Source organism: Hordeum vulgare, chromosome 3H (genome assembly GCF_904849725.1).
Source record: "Hordeum vulgare subsp. vulgare chromosome 3H, MorexV3_pseudomolecules_assembly, whole genome shotgun sequence".
Classification (NCBI taxonomy): Eukaryota; Viridiplantae; Streptophyta; class Magnoliopsida; order Poales; family Poaceae; genus Hordeum; species Hordeum vulgare.
Window position 1 is genome coordinate 414,440,502 of NC_058520.1, and position 15,037 is coordinate 414,455,538.

Consider the following 15,037-nt stretch of genomic DNA (forward strand, 5'->3'; position numbering starts at 1 on the left):
ACCAAATTTGAATTTTTCAAATTTGAGATCCCAAAGTTTTTGCTGAAATAGGTTGAGGATACCAAGGACTACAAATTGCCAAAGTTTGGGGTCAAGATTCCAAAGGAAAAGGAGGTTCCTTTGAAAAAAAATTGAAGCTCAAACTAGTTACAAAATTTCCCATTTTAGTAATAAAAATAATTGGGGTGATCCAACTCTTCTAAATCTTTGGAAAACTTTCAAAGATAAGCTCAGGGATTAGGAGAGGAGTAAAAATATTTAAAAACAGAATATTGATTAATTGTCTTTGAAGAATTAATAAATAAGTTTATGAAGAAAAATCCTAATCAAAATAAAAGTAATCCAATTTAAGAATAAAAAAATATTCTTTAACCATTTCATTTATGAGAAAGGCCAAGAGAATACTTTTGAATTTGTTTGGTGGAGAACAAGCTCAAAAGTTTTCTCTCATGTAGATTAGCAAGAAAACTTTCAAATTCTTGTCAAGTCAAAAATTCAAAAATTCCAAGAAAATCCAGAAAATAAAAGTTAAAAAATCTTGGGTGTTACATTTGTTTTGCATCATCCGATGTCCGCGGGAAAGGACCATGTTGGGCTTTGCGACAGGAGGAAAGGGTCAAATAAACGGCCCCATATATTGACCTAATAACCTAGTAGTTCAGTTCGTCTTCCTCAATCAATATGTTAATAAATTTTCTCTTGTTTTTTTAGCGGTGTCATGAGGTTAAATAGCTTTTTGTAATCGCAGATCCGATAATTCAGATTTGATGAGTTTATGTTGTTGTATCAAGCTTTTTTTTTGTTGGTAGGATTTTTTATGGAGATGAAACGCTTACAAGATTTAATGATTCGACGACCTGCACTTATAGGGGATCATTCCCGGCTCAAGTATGTCCATCAATCAAGGCTTCCCATCTTTTTGAAAGGGCGACTCAAAACGTTTAAAAAAATCATTATTGATAATGTTCATACAGGTGAAAAAATGACAATATTGTTGCTTCAGTCTAATTGCAACCTTTTTATCAAAGTCTTTGGATTATTCATTCGAGTAGAAATTGATACGAGGAAGGTGTTTTCAAAGGATTTCATTATAATTCTTATTAGTTATATAGGATATATATATATATATATATATTTTTTACTTAGCTCCAGGTGTACCTGTAATTGTTAGGAGTATGGAATAAAGTTACGGGTGTTTTTGAAAGAAAAAAAATCGTCTTCTTCGATCGACAGGCCAGAGCCGCACCGGCGCCGCCAGTCCCATTGCTCACCTCCGTTCCCGCTGCGCAGACTCCACATCATCCCTCCCACGTATCCCTCCAGAAGAAAGCATCCTCTCTCTCGCTGTGCCAGACAGAGATAACTAATCCAGTACGCGGCGCCGCCTACGCACACGCGTACTCTCACCCGCCGCCGCGCCGCCCCTGCCTCCTATCCGACACTGCGCGACCTCGGCCGCCTGCTGATCGAGCAAGTCGACGCGATCCCCACCGTATCGTCGATAGGCTGCTATCACCGGTGATTTCCCCAGGACCACAATCCCAACGAGTCTCATTGTCTCGCTGATTTTCCCCGATTTCCTGTTTTAATAGTTATAGCAATAAGCTTGAAGCCTTGAATGCACGTATTTTCTTGTCAATTCATATTATAGAGGTAAATGATGCAGAGATCAAATAAATATATTTTTTGACGCTTGCCGTGTCCTATCTATTTTGTTGGATCATTAGGCAGAGTTCAAATCATATAACTGTTGCGTAGTCGAGGGGTACTTATTTTTTTGCTGTGATATGGGTACTTTTTTTTTTGTAATTATAGCGCTTATTTTTGGTATGGATTGCTCGAATCCTGACTATGCCACTTTGGTATCCCTCACGCTGTATGTGTCGTTTCTGTTAATTTGCTTTATTTGCATTTAGAGCATGGAGGAGGATAGCAACGCACTGATTCTTCCCTGCAAGAGGAAGAACAAAGCACAAGGGATAGGCAAGGTAATGCCAAATTTTTTTGGCCCCTCTTTCTTGGGTTTCCTTCTCAGCCGATGTTAGGATGTGACTATGGGAGTCCTATAACCACTGAATTGCCAGGATGGCAAGAAAAACAAGAGCAAGGAAGACCCTAAGATGAGCAAGTCTCAGCTAAAAAAATTGCAGAAATTGGAGGTGCGCCTTACCTTGCCATTTGCCATGTACTAGTAGATTTTTTTTAACTAGTTAGATTTAGTTTTTATATCAGCATTAATGCCTGCCTAATTGTTCCCAGGAGGAAAAGCAAAAGAAGGCACTGCAAGCAAAAAGCATTGAAATTTTGCAGTATGCTCGTCTTAATTGGTTCTGTTTAGAGTCGTGATATTTTCTATGATGGTTTTGTGTTTCCTCTAACGACTTTGTATCAAACTGCCCCTGCACAATAGGAAGCACATGATTGCTGATGATGTATTTTCACTGCTGGATACTACGTGCTCTTTTGGACAAGTACAGTAGATCTATCTGTGACATGTGGATTGGTTACTATGTCACTGAAAAGTTATTTCTCTCATAATATTTTTATACTACAGGCTGCAACTATGAAAGAAAAGTTTAGGCGTGCTGTGCAGTTCTCCAAGCATGAACTTTCGCTATTCAAGAAAAACTGTGATTTGAAAGGAGTTCCTGGAGACAGTGAAGCTGTGCCAGAAGTTTCCCCAGTGAATTTTGTTAAGGCAGCAAAACTTGATCATCCTGGTAGTGAACGAAAGAATCATGAGAATGATTCGATGAAACCTATGATGGGTCTTGGCGTGAGCATTCTGAAACAAAAAACTGAAGGGACTAATGACGATGCTGGCATTTCGGTACGCCCAGATCATTCCGGGACAAAAAACTGAGGAGACTAATGATGATGCTAACATTTTGGCACATCAGACTATTCAGTCATCCGTGCAAAATTGCTCTGCCGCAGAGATAGATTTGCAGGTAATTGGTCCACATCTCAACTATCTTCGGCATCTACCCCTGTAATTGCACTGTAATTTGCCTCCTAGGAGGATTGTACCAAACCCTCTCTTTTTAATACAATGAAACGCAAAAGTCTTTTGCGTTTTCTCAAAAAAAAAAACTATCTTCGGCATCTCAAACATTTTGGACTCATTAGTTATCTTACTGATCTAAAGGCATTCTAGATTTGCCTATTTTGTAAGTGGCGAGAATAAGAAGCTGGTGTGATGTTCTGATTAATTCAATCATTATCCTTTTGTTAGGATAAAGAGCTACAACAAATTGAAGCTGCTTTACAAGAAAGCTTCAATCCTCCAATTGTGGTGCCTGTGTCAAGACCACATGAGGTTGAGAAGGCGAGGAGGGATCTCCCAATAATAATGATGGAGCAGGAGATAATGGAAGCTATCTACGAAAATTCTGTGGTAATTCTATGCGGAGAAACAGGCTGTGGTAAAACGACTCAGGTCCCTCAGGTGAGTGTGCCTGCACATGGTTTCTCTTAAACATTGGTTTAAACTAGGAGTTCTGATCCTATCTGCTTGTGTTAAGTAGCTGCCAACTTTTTCATTGCTCTTTATGCTATCTTTGTTCTGTAGTTCTTATATGAAGCCGGCTTTGGCACAAGCAATCGAGCTGGTAGAAAAGGGATGATTGGTATCACCCAACCACGACGTGTTGCTGTCCAAGAGGGTATCTTATGAGTTAGGACTTAAGCTAGGAAAGGAGGTTGGTTTTCAAGTCAGGCATGATAAAAAAGTTGGAAGTAAATGCTCCATCAAGTTTATGACAGATGGCATTTTGCTGCGAGAGATACAGGTTTTGTATATGTTTACTTTTCCTGGTTACTCCTATCAGTCTATTTTGTTCAATCGTTCAAGTTTGAGTTAAAGTTTCTTGTTGTAATATACTGATAACTCGTTCTAAAAAACATGAACCCATGACCAGAAATGCAACAAAATGGTATATCTGACACTTTTACAGCCATAACAGCAGACGACTCAAATTTATAAATAATTACAATGAGGTTTAAACTTGCCTTTAGTGGTCTAGTCTGTCTCTTTTTCGAGAAAACGCAAAAGACTTTTGCGTTTCATTTCATTGAAAAGATAGGGGTTTGGGTTACAATCCTCCTAGGAGGTAGTTACCGGGTCAGGAAAGAAAATCAGTGGACATCCCAGGTCTGCGGGATCGCGGCTTTGAGGCCTTGTGCGCCGGCTCTGGCCCAAAGCGCTGCTTCCTCCTTGATCTTCGCAATCAGGCTAGTGGTCGAGGGGCAGTCTCTGTCAAACACGCAGTCATTTCTGTGTTTCCATGTCATCCAAGGCACGAGCAGGGTCATGGATGCGAGGCCTTTGCGCATTAGCTTCTGCGTGGCTCGTCTCGCGGTGGTCCACCAAGCATTGAGTGAGTCCTCGCCATCAGGTGGGCGACAGGGCATCCTCAGCCAGGCCAGGGCCTCGTGCCAGACCTGTCGGGAGAATGGGCAGGCGAGGAGGAGGTGGTGCATGGTTTCTGGTTCCTGGTCGCATAGGGGGCACCGTGGGGGTGCTGCAACCCTCTTCTGGCTAGCTGGTCAGCCGTCCAGCAGCGATCGAGCCGGGCGAGCCAGTGGAAGAAACGGACACGCGGCGGCGCCCAACACTTCCAGGTGAGTTTCCAGGCATCACATGGGATGGAGCCGTGGAAGGTAGCTTTGTAGGCCGATTGCGCGGTGTAAGTGCCGCTAGCAGTCCACTTCCATAGCAGGCGATCAGGCTCGGTGGAGAGCGTCATGTGTTTGATCTTGTGCCAGAGCTGTAGGTATTGCCAAACCTCTTGGATCCCAAGCACGCCATGGATATCTCGTGCCCATTTGTGAGCTTGCAACCCGTCGGCCATAGTCCGTAGCTTGCGCCGGTGTTTGGGGATGCATGCATGTAGCAGGGGCGCAATTTCGCGGATGGCACGCCCCTCAAGCCATCTGTCTTCCCAGAAAAGGGCCTGCTGGCCGTTGCCGAGCTGCATGGTGGTGGAGGCGAAGAAGAAGTCGCGCTCCTCCGCCGAGAATTGCAGGTCGAGGCCACTCCATGCTCTGGTGTTGTCTGTGCGGCTGAACCACAGCCAGCGCATGCGCAGTGCCAGGCCGGAGCGCTCCAGGTCGCGGATGCCGAGGCCACCCAATGAAATTGGGCGCGCGACACGTTGCCAATTGACATGGCAGTTGCCGCCCTGGGCATCCGCGCGCCCTGCCAAAGGAACCCTCGCTGGATTTTCACCAGCGCTTTGACTGCCTTTTTCGGTGGTGCGAGCACGAGTAGCTGGTGAATAGGGATCGCGCTTAGGACAGCTTTAACGAATGCGAGGCGACCAGCCTTGTTCATGAGGTGCGCCTTCTAGCACGGGAGCATGCCGACGGTGCTGTCGACGACGGGCTGTAGCTGGGCTGCAGTTGGGCGCCGGATTGTCAATGGGATGCCCAGATAGGTGATGGGCAGGTCCACAATGGGGCACCCCAGCATGTCGACAACAGGCGCAGCTGCGACGGGGTCGCAGCGAATCAGCGTGGCGGAGCTCTTCAGGAAGTTAACCTGGAGTCCAGAGGCGCGCCCGAAGAGTTGTAGGATGCTCTTTACCGCCTCGATGTCCCGTGCGAGGGGTGGTAGAAGAGGATCACGTCGTCGGCGTAGAGCGAGACGACGGGAAGCGAGCGACGGGGGTGTAGTTGCTGTAGGATGCCGAGCTCGGTGGCGCGGTGCAGCAGGCGCCCAAGGGTGTCCACCGCGAGGACGAAGAGCTGGGGCGACAGGGGGTCGCCTTGTCGCAGGCCGCGGCGGTGCCAGATGGCGGGGCCAGGCGCGCTGTTTAAGAGCACCTTGGTGCTGGCTTTTGAGAGGAGAGTCGCCAGCCAGTCCAGGAAGCAGTCGCCGAAGCCGTATTGGCGCAAGACTTCGAAGAGGAACGCCCAGCTGATCGAGTCGAAGGCGCGTGCTAGGTCCAGTTTCAGGAGCACGCGCGGGGCTCCAAGTTGGTGTAGCAGGCGCGCAGATTGCCGGACGAGGACGAAGTTGTCGTGCAGGCTGCGCCCTAGGATGAACGCGTTCTGGTTTGCGCTGACGAGGTCATTGAGCTTGGGGGCTAGGCATAGCGACAGGACCTTCGCAAAGACCTTGGCCACGAGGTGGATCAGGCTTATGGGCCTGTAGTCGGCAAGGCCGGCTGCGTCCGCGCGCTTGGGGATCAGCGTGAGGAGTGCCTGGTTCATGGAGCTGAAACCTCGTCCCCTTAGCACGTATAGCTGCTGGAACACGTTGAGGAAGTCCTGTCGAACAATGGGCCAACAGGTGTGCAGGCGGTGTAGCCATCCGGTCCTGGTGCCTTGCGCGTTGGTAATCGCTTTACCGCCTGCCAAATCTCCTCTGCGCAAAATGGCGCATCGAGGTTGGCAAGGTCGGCCGGCGTGATGAGGTCTGACAGGTCGAGGGTGCACTCTCGAGGCACCGTGGAGCCAAGCAGGTCGTCAAAATGTGCAAAGGCCGAAGCTGCCATGTCGCCGGGGTTGGTGATCACGCCGTCGCCCACGGTGAGGCTGTGAATCCTGTTCTTCTGCCGCCGGTACGTGCATTGGCGGTGGAAAAAGGATGTATTAGCGTCGCCGTCTTTGAGGAACGCGACGCGGGCTCGCTGGCGGGCGATGGAGCGTTCGAGGGAGGCGAGGCCAAGGTAGGATGCTTTGATCTGACGGCGGAGCCAATCCTCATGCGGGGATAGCATCCTGCTCTCCTGCGCAGTGTCGAGCTTGAGGAGGATCTCCCTGGAGACTGCAAGCTTTAGGCGCACGTTGCCCACTGTCTTGGAGCTCTAGCTCGTCAACTTGCGTGCAGTAGCCTGCATGCGGAGCATGAGGCATCGGAAGGGATCGTCGTCGTGGACGGAGACCCATGCTTCCACAACTATGTCTTGGAAGCCATCAAGACGTGTCCAGAAGTCCTCAAAGTGGAATCGCCGATGGGTTGGCGCAACCGGGGAGCAGTCGAGCAGGAGAGGGCTATGGTCGGAGACGACCGAGGCGAGGCAGCACAGGCGGCACTCGCCGTGGAGCTCCTCCCAGTCCGCAGTGCAGAGGATCCGGTCCAGATGGACAAGCGTCTGTTGCGATTGCCCGTTTGACCATGTGTAGCGGCGTCCATTGAGGTAAACCTCTTTGAGCGCTAGGTCGTTGAGCACGCGACGGAATCGACCCATCATCCGGCGGTTGACGTTGCCATTGTTTTTGTCTTCGTCCCGGTAGATAAGGTTGATGTCGCCACATAGCATCCACGGGCCAGGGCACTCGACGCGAGCGTCGCGGAGTTCCTGCAGGAAGGCGATCTTGCCAGCGTCGTCTTGTGGGCCGTAGACGACAGTGATCCACCAGGGAACACTAGCTCCGGCCGTAGTGGAAACCCTGGCAGATAGTGTATTGGCGGTGAAAGAGGGATCGGTGATGGCCACCTCTCGACTTTTCCATGCCGGCAGGATGCCGCCGCGGGTTCCAGTCGCAGGGAGGTAGACATAGTCGTCGAATTTCGAGCCTAGGGTCTCGAGGACAATCGACGAACATATCAATTCCATCTTTGTTTCTTGAAAGCAAGCGATTGAGGCACTAGTGGTTACAATCAGTGATCTAATGGCGAGACGACGGGCGCGCATATTTAGTCCGCGCACGTTCCACACAAGGATCTTGGGGCCGCAATTCATGGAACAAGATATCGACGGGAGGGCGCAGGGCGCAACTACGCCTCGATCGGGCTGCCCGCGATCACCGTGGTGATCGGCGCCGTTGTGGGATCGGAGGGGAGCTCACGATCAACCAGCACGGCTATGGCGGCGAGGACGGTTGTGGGGAGCGGGGTGGCGAAGAGCCCGTCATAGGTTTGCATCTCGGCGTCAGTGATCCTCTGGTTGATCCTGACGATTCCCAGTGTGCGCAGGATGTGGACTTGCGCACGCCGCTCGGCCGTGGGAGGACCGGCTGCCTTGCATGGTACTGATGAGGCAGAGCGCCCGCGCCGAGGGGTGGAGAAGCTTGGCGGGCGGCCTCGTTGCCTCTTTCCTAGGGTCGGCAGGGCTGCGCAGAGCTGCCTGGACGCTGCAGCCAGGAAGTCGCCGAGCGTCAATGTCGTGATTGGCGCGGCGCGCGGGTGGGAGCGACGCATGGTGATCGGAGGCGATGCAAAACGTGTAGGAGATTCCAGAGTGGGCCTTCCGTTGGTGGGGCCGGACTGTGGGTCGTCCAGTGGAGGCGGCGTTGTGGGCCTGGCACTGGGGCCGCTCTGGGCAGCCAGTTGGGCCGTGGTGGGGCTACCCGTGCACAGATCCTTCCCAGCGGAAGCATCCAGGAGCTACTCGTGTGGTGGGGCGGAATCCGCTGTTTGAAATCCTTCCGCCTCTTCCCGCGATTCTTCCCCCGGGGGGCCGGTTGGTGTCGTAGGTTGGTCAGGGGTGGGCCACGCCTTGGCAGAAGCTGACGCAGGGAAAGCAGGGGAGGCGTCACTTTGTCGGGCCAGCGGATCTGCCTCGGGGCCCAGCGGCAAAGAGAGGGACCCCACAAAAAGCGGCTGATCCGGCTGGGCAGGAGGAGTTGGTGCGTCGCGACGAGGTGTCTCGATGTCCTCCACTACCGCGTCGGGCAGCTGTTGGTTCGAATCCGTGCTGGGGCCCCTTCCAATGACGGTGCCCTGCGAGCGATCCTGGCCCGCGGGGGTCACGAGGGTGGGCTCCACCTATGCAGCTTCTGATCGTGTCGGCCTGGGGATCATAGGCAGCGCATGTTTGACCGCTTTGTCCTGCGCTTTTGCAGGGGCTGGCGTGGGCGGCGGGTACAGCGGGCCCCGCGTAGGCCAGGCCATGGCTGGATGATGCGGAACGGGCGGGGCGCCGCTGGCCGCGCGACCGTACGTCGGGCATCGCAGGTCGAGGTCCAACCAGCAACAATGGCGATGCCGTCAGCACGCTGCGGGCGTGGGTTGCGCGGCCAGGGGAGGTCATCCATCTGCATGCCGTCGGCGCGGCCAGCAGGGGTGGAGCCGGTGCGGCGTCTCTTGCGACCGCGGCGGCGCTGGCGGGCGCGCCTGGCGGGGTCGTCGTCGCGGCGCTCATGGTCACCGCCCTGGTCGTCGTCGGGGTCGTCCGCAGGGGCGGGGCTGCACGGCGCTGGAGTGTCGAGCTCGGCACGGGCGAGCGTGACGGACACCGGGTACGAGAGGGTGGAGCTGGCCGGAGCGTCCGACTGGTGGCGCGAGGGGTGCAACTCGACAATCTCCAGGATGGCGTGGCGGCGAATGCGAGCCGGGTCCGCGGTGCGGGCAGAGAGCCGGAACGTGGCGAGGTCGGCGCGGGAGCGCGTGCTCGGGTGCAGCCTCTCGATCTAGCAGCTGCTGCCCAGGATGTGCTCCGCCGTGGAGAGGTGCCAGGCCTGGGCGGGGATCCCGTGAAGCTCAAGCTCAACGCGGTAGTCCAACCTGCCGGAGCCGGCATGCGCGAGCTTGCACCATGGACGCAGCGAGAGGGAGAAGCGGGGGCCAGAGATGAAGTGGTCGCCGGCGAGGCGATCCTTGAGCTCACGGGAGGCGAGGACGATGTGGAAGTCTTCCGGGCGGTGGAGGTGTACAGTGAAGTCGCCGGGGTGCAGGGCGAGGGACGTGTGCAGCAGCTCGGACACCTCTTCCGCGGAGACGATGGGCTGCGTCCCAGTGATGGTGGCCACCATGGCCCGGCGCAGGACGCCCTCCGTCTCCTCCATCTCGACGGAGCGGGCGAGGATGACCCGCACCGGAGCGGACGAGGCCTCGGGGCGATCCTGGGTCTCCATGGGGGGCAGCAGCGGTGGTGTGGGGATCGCCACGGTGCGCAGCGTTGCCGGCGGCGCGGTCCTCGTCGCAGGCACGTGCGGTGTGCGGATCGCCACGGTGCGTGGCTTCACCGGCGGCGCGGTTCTCGTCGCACGCGCGCGCGGGGAGTGGTCGCGGGTGCCGGAGCGGCGGCGGCCTGGACACTCCCTAGATTCATGGCCCGACACGCGGCAGCGGCGGCAGCGGACGTCCCCTGTGCAGTCGCGCACCCTGTGGCGCGAGTCCAGGCAGCGGAAGCAGAGGCTCGCCGCCTCCTCGGCCGATGGGCTGTGGTGGCAAGGCGACGCAGGGTCCAGCGCAGCGGCACGTCGGGGACGGCGCCGTCGGTCCTTGCGTCGAGGGAGCTCGAACCCCTCCTGGTCGACCTCGGCCGCGGCTCCAGCGCGCGTCTCCTGGTGCACCTCCGAGCGTGGCCCAAGGCGAGCTGTGGCCGGCACCCGGCGCACAGCAGCCGCAGGGAGGGGGGGCGGGTGGGTCGGCATGGGGCGGCGTAGCAGCCTGCTGACGCGTCGTCGGAGCCGGGGAGCGCGGTCTAGTCTGTCTCTCGGTTCGTCGTCTTCCATAATTGTATCATTATACAGTCAGTTGTCTACCTGTAATTGTATAATTTACATATTTTATCTATGCATCAAGTGATTTGTTCTTCCGAAATGCATGTGTTTTTTAATTGAAGCTCCCGTTCAAAGAACAAGTAAAAAATTGAAGCTGTGTCTTACATAACAAGATTGAAAGTCCTTATCACAAGACTTACTGATCTTTTACAGAGTGACTTTCTGTTGAAGCACTATTCCGTGATCATCTTGGATGAGGCACATGAAAGGAGTTTGAACACAGATATACTTATTGGGATGCTTTCTAGAATTATAAAGGTTCGCAAGGTTAGAATCTCAAGAGCTTACCCCATTTTCAATTTTTATGAAAGCCAAAACGTGCAGGCATGGCTAACTTCTGTGCATGTCGAAGGATAAATATGCGGTTCAACAGAAAAAAATACGCTCCGGAATGAACGTTAAACCAGAAGATATGATTAGTCAGCTGAAAGTGGTGCTGATGAGTGCTACCTTGCAGTTAAAGGAATTTATTTCAAACAGAAGATTGTTTGGTGTGATTCCACCAACTGTAGAGGTACCTGCACGGCAATTTCCAGTAACAATTCACTTCACGAAGAGGACACATGATGATTATTTAGCACAGGCTTATAAAAAGGTTCTGTCAATCCACAAGAGTCTACCACCAGGTGGAATCCTTGTATTTGTTACTGGACAACGAGAAGTTGATTATTTATATAAGAAACTGCAAAGAGCATCCAAACGGCAAATTGGTAAGAAGCCTGAAAGGGTTGGAGATGAGTGTGGTTCAAGACCAGAAATAGATGAGAAGGAAATTTTTGAAGCATATGATATTGATAGAACTGAAGCTCAGCACCAAGAGGACATTTTCTCCTCTTACGGTGAAGATGAAACGGATGATGGACTAAATGCCGATTCTTCTGATGCTGAAACAGAGAGTGAGACTGATACTGACAGTGATGATGAGGATTCCGCTGCACATGAAACCACAGAAGATGGACCAGTGTTATCATTTTTGAAACATGCTGAGAGTTCATCTGTACTGAAGGCATCCTTTAAAGCTATATCAGGGATATCAGGAGAATCCGAAGGTGCTGAGGAATCGAGCAATGTGACAAATACGGAAAAGTCGAACCCTTCTAATCCTTCTTTCAGTAAACGTACAGAACCTACATCTGTTTCACACGGTAGGCTTCGTGTTTTACCACTTTATGCAATGCAACCAGCTTCGCAGCAGCTTAGAGTGTTTCGTGGTATTCCTGAAGGGGAAAGATTGGTTGTTGTGGCAACTAATGTTGCAGAAACATCTTTAACAATTCCTGGTATAACATATGTGGTCGATACTGGAAAAGAAAAGGTTAAGAATTATGACCATGCTACGGGGATGGCAAGTTATGAAGTCCAGTGGATAAGCAAGGCATCAGCATCCCAACGTGCTGGGAGAGCTGGAAGAACTGGGCCTGGACACTGTTACCGTCTCTACTCAGGTGCAGCATATGGTAAAGATGATTTATTTCCTGAGTTCTCTGAGCCAGAGATCAAGAAAATGCCAGTTGATGGCCTTGTGCTTATGCTCAAGTTTATGAAAATTGTTAAGGTAATGCGCTTAAAAGTTATTTATCTTTTTAAATCATATTTTATGAGTTGTTGCCTTTTGTTCTAATTTTCGTGCAAATATGATAATTGCAGGTTGAAAACTTTCCTTTCCCTACGCCTCCTAACAATGAAAGTTTGGTTGAAGCTAAGCGTTGCTTGACAACATTAGAAGCACTTGACAGCGAAGAACATCTTACATCAATGGGAAAGGCTATGGCGCAATACCCCATGAGCCCACGACATTCGCGTCTTCTTCTGACAATAATTAAAATTTTGAAGAGCCAGCAAGGCTATGCCAGATCTAACTTCATACTGGCATATGCAACTGCTGCTGCATCAGCTTTGAGTTATGCAAATTCTTTTCTCATTCAGGGAGACACTAGTAGAGAATCAAACCAGGATGGCCCTGATCCAGATCATAAGGATCAAGATGAAAGAAAGAGACAGAAGAAGCTCAAGGCCATGGTTCGAGGGCCACGCAAAGATTTTTCCATCCCTAGTAGTGATGCTTTAACCATTTCTCATGCTTTGCGGTCATTTGAGTGTTCAAGGAACCCAGTGGAATTCTGCAGAGAGTACTCACTTCACCTCAAAACAATGGAAGAGATGTCAAAATTGAGAAAGCAGCTTCTTCGATTAATATTTCACCATAGCAAATCTTGTGATGAATTTGCTTGGAATTATGGAGGTTATGAGGATGTTGAACAGGCCTGGAGGAGTGAAACCGACAAAAAACCAATGCTGAATGAAGAGGAACTTCTGGGGCAAGGAATATGTGCTGGGTGGGCCGATAGGGTTGCAAAGAAGATTAACACTTATTCTGGATTGTCGAAAGAGGACCGAAAGGTTCGAGCTGGACGTTATCAATCGTGCTTCCTCAATGATACAATATATCTCCACCGATCATCTTCTGTTGCCCAAACTCCACCAGAGTTTGTAGTTTACTCGGAACTAGTAAACACAAAGAGATCATACATGCATGGTGTGACCAGTGTAAATCCTGGATGGCTTTTCAAATATGCTAGTTCCCTCTGCACCTTCTCAGCGCCACTGGAAGATCCAAAACCTTATTACGAGCCTCAGAATGACCAGGTCTACTGTTATGTTAGTTCCATCTTTTCTAGACATAATTGGCAGCTTCCGCTGCACAGTTTACCCATCGAAGATCCCACCAGGCGGTTGCAGGTATTTGCATGTGCTTTGCTGAAAGGGGATGTCTTGCCATGTCTAAGGGTGGCTCAAAAGTTCCTGGCTCTGTCACCATTTGCTATCCTTGGGCCTGCCAGCCAAAGAAGAGTTGGAGATCTTCTTAGCAGGATGAAGATTGGTGGAAAATTAAGAGACAGACGGAGAGCATTAAGAGATGCATGGAGTAGTGATCCAGATTTTCTTTATCCTGAGATTCAGGCATGGACACAGGATAAATATCAGAGCCAGTTTGAAGCAATATGGGAACAAATGCACCAAGAAGTTCGGTTTGAGGGACATGAACTTTTCCCAAAGAGGTTCAAGAAAGTTGAGAGGTAGTAGCTTCAAATAGAAGACTGCTGGAAGCTTATTTGTCATGGAACACATCTTTCATGAGGTAACCTCCGCAAATCACTCGACTAACGTTGCCCTCTACTTCCATGAAATAGCCAAATAGGTGCAAAGTAACAATGTAATGTTCTTGATACTAAACAGTAGTTGAGATAGCTCATCATGAATGAGAAGTATAACAATTAGTAGGATATATATGCCGTTGAACCAGTAAAACTAGGGCTGTAGCTAGTGCAGATGATAGTCTTTGATGTAAACTGAATTTGTTTGTTTCATCGCCACCATGCTGATATACTCCCTCCGTTTCTAAATATAAGTCTTTCTAGAGATTTCATTAAAAACTACATATGGATGTATATAGACATACTTTAGAGTGTAGATCACTTATTTTGTTATGTATTTAGTCCGTAGTGAAATCTATAGAAAGACTTATATTTAGGAACAGAGGGAGTACTTGTTTCTGCTCCAGCCATTGTTCTTCTTCTTTAATCATCGTACACATTTCGCATATTTTCTGATTATTCCATTTTATTGCTTTATTCTTCTCTAGCGGAGCATCCACATAAGTTCGGAACTGTTTGCTTAAAGCCTGGAAAGCTTGAGAAATATTCCCTCCATCCAAATTAGTTGACTTGAACTTGTCTAAATACGGATGTATCTATACTTGTTTAGTGTCTAGATACATACGTGTCTAGATAAATACTGTATGTGTTAATTTGGGATGGAGGGAGTAGATTACGCCCACTGATGTGCAGTCGTGGGCCCATGAGATATTTGACCAAGATGGGGTTTGCGGCAAACAGCAACAGAAAGCACTCATCAGTTCAGATAGATACCGAGGTCCAAAGACCTCGTTTGCTGCAAACGAGCACTAACAGTTGCAGCAGGTTTCCCTGTGGCACTCACGGTTAGGTTCGTAACCGATTGGTCATATTTTGTGGGAGGTTCCTTTAAGATGGTTTATTTCAAGGATAGAATGGAATCTTTGAACGAAAATGGCTATTAGAGCTCGGGCTCGATGACACCCTTTGTTTTGAAAAATTCAAAATTCAAAATTTCTGTTTCAAAAAAACTTGCAAAAAAATGCAAGTACACAAGGATGAAATGTATATGTGTGCAAAAATCCAATGAAATACCTTAAGATTCAATCTGTGCAAAAAGAACAAATTCATGAACTTTTGGGATGAAAAGTATCGTGTGTTAAAAAACCACAAATTTGTCTTTTTTTGCACAGACCTCGTTTCAACGTATTTTGCATTTACACACATCTGTGTTATGCCTCTATGTATATCCATATTTATTTTTAGATTTTTTTCAAATGTAAAAATACAAATTTTGATGAATTTTGGGTTTTCAAAAATAGGGCTTCATGAAGCCCAAGCTCCAAAATGCCCCACTCATCCTTGATGGCTTATTTATTAGCGATAGTGCAACGGGAGAAGGTTGTAGCGTTCATTTGTTGGGTGGTGTGATGTACTCCCTCGGTTTC

At 49.8% G+C, this 15,037-nt stretch overlaps 1 pseudogene; it reads left to right on the plus strand.

Moving 5' to 3' along the window:
* The first annotated feature begins 1,220 nt into the window (after positions 1 to 1,220).
* Positions 1,221 to 13,840, plus strand: LOC123444033 (annotated as a pseudogene).
* The last annotated feature ends 1,197 nt before the right edge of the window (positions 13,841 to 15,037 follow it).